Here is a 5134-nt window from a genome sequence, read left to right as displayed (position 1 = left end):
CCGAGACACCCCCAAGTGTCTCGGCTTGGCCGAGACACTCTAAAGTGTCTCGGCTTGGCTAAGACACTATTGTTCGCGGGAAAAATCATTTTCTTCATTGATTCCATTGCACTCAAGTAATCGTTTATCGGTTACAAAGATCCGGTCTTTTTTTAGATCCGGTTACAATGAAATCAAATAAAAAGAAATGAAAATTACAACTCTTCTCTTTTTTGTCGAACAAATCACGAGCTCCTGTTTTGCGGTCGCTCGCTTGCGTGGGTTCTTCTCCTGCGCCGGGGTTTATCCGTGGACCACCGCGAGATCTAGATCCGGTCAGATCTACGCAGTACGACGAGTATTATTTCACCAAGGAAATAATAGCCGGGGGATTAGTTCACCAAGGAAATAATCGCCCAAATCTCGTGATCAAAGACCAAGCTTTGATCCGGAGTACGCCTGCGTAGATCTGAGATCCGGTCCTCTCGAACTCTTGCCTTATTTGGCGTTGACGATCGCCGAGCACCAGATCTGGAAGAGCAAGTCCTCGAAGTCCCAAAGCTTGGATCTTTTTTAGATCTGAGTCTTCAATCCAGCAGGGCTTCGCCTCCAAAAAATCCAACCTTTGAACAAATGAACCACCTCTCCTATTTATAGGCCAGAGTTCAAGTCTGAAACTGATCTTGATTCGATCGTGATTCGTCCGAGTCCGCCCTTGGATGGATGACTCGTTGACTCTTCAACCCGTTAGCTTGATTCCGCACGCGAGTGGATTTATTCCATTGTTTGCGTGCGATTCGTTAACCTTGTCGCCTCGTTGGTTCGTCGGTTTGTGCTGAGCTGTGCTAAGGGATCTATAAGCAATTTTATACGCCTACAGATACCCCCTCCAAAGTATTTCGGCCTCGTTCTTTTATAGAAGAGTCTGGAACTTTGGATATGATTGTCCCATCCTTCGGGATATTTGGAGTGGCTTCTATTCTTGATTCCTTCAATCTTTCAGGCTATTCGGTACTTTGTCGAATGTCTGTAAGGTTTTCGGTGCTGCATTTATTGTCTGACAGTTATCGGAATTTCGAATTTAAAGTCGATTCCTGATTTTATGATCTTTAGCTCATGTTTGTTGGTTCAACATAGAGCTGACCCTCGAATGTTGGCGTTGAGTCTTTATTTGCGACGCGTTGTCCGGCGTAGTGTTATTGAGTTATCCTTAAGAATATTTAGAAAAATATTCTCCAGGAACTTCTCAACCAAAAATAGGGAACAGTTTATACTCATATACCTTATTGGAGTATTAAGAAGCAGTTTATACTCGTATACTTTTCAGAGTATTGATACTTTCATTGCAACGCATTAATAGGCGTTGACCTAGGGTTACGCGTTGACCGGTATTGACCCTAGGGTTTCGAATGTCGTACGTTAACTTTTTGATCGCAACGCGTTGACTGGCGTTGACCTAGGGTTACGCGTTGACCGGCGTTGACCATAGGGTTTCAAATGTTGTTGGATGCTCAAGTCACGAGACCAACTAATGAAGTTGATGTGTCAGTGACTCTCGCATTTATAGGATTTTTGGCAAACCCCCAGCCATTAACGGGTTTGATGAGCCTTTACTGACTATCGTTTGAGTCGGGCTAGCATGCGGATTATCTAAATCCGTTCCGCATGTAACGTTGTGCTAAAGGAATGAACTCCCTTAGACTTGATGCTACGACTTCGAATACGTAGACTTCGCCATTGTTACGGGAATAGGCTACCCAACAACGTGTTTTAGACGCCGACTTATCCCTACTTAGGCTTCGGGATAAAATACCCCAGAATCGAACTCTGGTGTCTTTTTCTTCGGAGAAAGACTAAACCGGCGACGCGTGTTAGGCGTCGGCATATCCTTTCTTAGGATTCAGGATGAAATTCCCCATGCGTGTAAGGCATGGATTTTGGTGTTATTAATAACAACCTGCCACAATGTTGAATATGCGGACGTTTGTTCTTTTTGACGGTTAAGAACTAACCGGCAGCGCGGGTTAAGCGCAGACTTATCCTTACTTAGGTTTCAGGATAGAATACCCCAGAATCGAACTCTGGTGTCTTTTTCTACGGAGAAAGACTAAACCGGCAGCGCGTGTTAGGCGCAGACTTATCCCTGCTTAGGATTCGGGATAAACTTCCTATGCGTGTAAGGCATGGATTTCGGTGTTATTAATAACAACCTGCCACAATGTTGAATATGTGAGCGGGTGTTCTTTTTAACGGTTAAGAACTAACCGGCAGCGCGGGTTAAGCGCAGACTTATCCCTGCTTAGGTTTCAGGATAGAATACCCCAGAATTGAACTCTGGTGTCTTTTTCTACGGAAAAAGACTAAACCGGCAGCGCGTGTTAGGCGCAGACTTATCCCTGCTTAGGATTCGGGATAAACTTCCTAAACTGGAATTCTATTGTCTTCTTCAATCGGTGAAAGACTAAACCGGCAACGCGTGTTAGGCGTTGACTTATCCCTACTTAGGATTCGGGATAAAATTCCCCGTACCTGTGAGGCACATATTTTGGGAGTTGAAAAAGGTGGTGTCTTCTCTTGGGGCAAAGACGAACCCGAAATGGGAGAGGATGAATTTTATATTCTATCTCCCGACACTGAAGAAGAATTTTATATTCTATCTTCAGCTGGAAAGGAGACTTGAGGTGGGATCTCCTCCCCCAGAATCCGAAAAGGTGAAACTAAGAGTGGGATCTCCACTCCGAGAATCGAAAAGATTCAGATAACCCTAACTGTCGGAAGGTTTGATTACCGAACCAAAGATGAATTTCTCGTTTATCGAGAGTGAATTGTGGTTTTGGTCCTAACTGTAGGAAGGTTTGACCAAGTAGGAGTTTGAGATGACCCTAACTGTAGGAAGGTTTGATCACTCGATTTGAAAGTGGACCTCTCGTTCATTGGAGGAATCGAGAGGGGATTTTGGTTTTGGTCCTAACTGTAGGAAGGTTTGACCGAACGGACAGGGAGTGGAATACAAGTAGCAGTAGAAATACTGGTTTGTACTGGCCACTCGATGAAGGGTTTTGACGTTAAGTAATCAGGACTTAACACGTCAAGCTTTGGAAATTGCCATGAATTGGCGGACAGAAAATTTAGTGGACCCACCGTCAATTGACTTGATCAGTGGGGGATTTTTGTGAGGAAAGATTAATCTGTCAAAAGGATCGAATCTCGTTTCAACAAAATAACTCATGAGAATTAGTGAATTTGATAACAATAATGGGAAACATTCCAACATTTAGAGTTTAAATGTGGATGTTTTACTTATCACTTTTATAGTGATTGGGTTATCCCTAAGAATATCACCCGTGGTATTCTTTTGGGAACTTCCCGATACATGAATAATCCACCCCCAGCTTCCCTTGTGGAACTGGGTCCGACATTGTACTCAGTTACATGACCGGGTTATCCTTAAGAATATAAAAAATTCTCCAGGAACTTCCCGTGAAAGAAATGAAACAGTTTAGACTCATGTACATGTTGGAGTATCAGGGAGCAGTTTAACCTCTTATACCGGTCGGAGGATTGAGAAGCAGTTTATACTCTTATACTTGTCGGAGTGTTAAGAAGCAGTTTATACTCTTATACTTGTCGGAGTCTAGAAAGGAGCAGTTTAACCTCATGCACCTATTGGAGGATTGAGAAGCAGTTTATACTCTTATACTCTTCGGAGTGTTGCCGTTCTTATTTGGCTTATCTCAGCGTTATGACGCCGGCTTCAACCATGGTTTGGATGCTATTCTTGAGAGCGAAGCAATCCTTGGTGGGATAAAGGACCCTCCTGTGGTATGCACAGTACTTCGGATCCGCAGTATTGTCAGCTTCCTCCTGATTTGCGATAGGTGGTAGCTTGATCTTATTATTTTCAAGGAGGGATTCGAAGATGGCTGGAACGTCTTCGTCCTTGAAGGAATACTCTTTTTGGAGTCTCGGGTCCGAAGTCTTTTGCTGCCTTCGGGATTGCTGTTGCGACGTTTGATTAGCACCACTAGTAGCTGCAAGTGCTTTGCCCTTACCACGAGAGGCGAAGTTTGAGTTCAGAGGATTAGCGGTCGGTAGGTTCCTCTTGGCCTTCTTCCTTCGGAGGAAGCGTTTGGCTTGTTCACCGCGCACCTTCAAGTCTTTCCAAGTGTTAAACGGTGCTGTTCCCATTGCTTCCAACACGTACAATGTGAGGTTGTTGTGGTAAGTCTGGAGATTAAACTCCTCAGTGATCGGGTCCCGACAGTTCATCGCCTTGTTCCGGAACCTTTTTACGAAGGTGTCAACCAATTCGCCGTCCTTTTGTTTCTCGTCGAGCAACGTTCCGATGGATATCTCGGTGTCGTCGTCGAAGAAATTAGTGAGGAACTTAGTTTCCATGTCGTCCCAGCTATTCACGCTTCCGGGCTTGAGGCGACGATACTAATCGAAGGCGGCTGAGCGAAGAGTGCCAACGAAGGACCGTACCATCAGAGGCTCATTACCAGAGATAACCCCCAGGTGCGATTTAAGGCATCCTGTTGCTTAGCCATGGCCTCTTCAAGCATCTTGGCCACTTGTTCCGCACTTATCATAAGTGCCTCGTGGGGCTGTCCCTCGCTGGATACCGTGTTATCTGATGCAACCGCAGAGCCAGCATCAGATTCTTCATCTTCTGAAGGTAGTCTCGTCCGAACCCTTTGCTCTCGAGGTTCTTGATCTTTAAGTTTTCACCTGTGTTTTCACCAGCATTCTCATTACCACCCCCTGTATTGACGGGAGGATTATTGGCATTATACGTCTCATTCGCATTTGTGTCCTCATCTTCCAGATTAACCTGGTTACGACGACTTGGCTCGCCTTGCTGGTTCGTCAATGCTCGGATTTGTTGGTCATGCATTTCTCTCATGTTCTGCATGGCCATCTGCATTTCGAACCTGAAGGTCTCCTGTTGCTTAGCCATGGCCTCTTCAAGCATCTTGGCCACTTGTTCCGCGCTTATCATCAGCGACTCGCGGGGTTGTCCCTCGCTGGATACTGTATTATCTGATGCAACCGCAGAGCCAGCATCAGATTCTTCATTCTCTGAAGGTAGTCTCGTCCGAAGCCTACCATAAGTTCCTCCGTGTAATGGCTTCCCAGACTACAGACGAGTTAG

Source organism: Asparagus officinalis, chromosome 4 (assembly GCF_001876935.1).
Source record: "Asparagus officinalis chromosome 4, Aspof.V1, whole genome shotgun sequence".
Lineage (NCBI taxonomy): Eukaryota > Viridiplantae > Streptophyta > Magnoliopsida > Asparagales > Asparagaceae > Asparagus > Asparagus officinalis.
The sequence above is the reverse complement of the archived record's forward strand: the minus strand, read 5'-3'. Positions refer to the sequence as shown.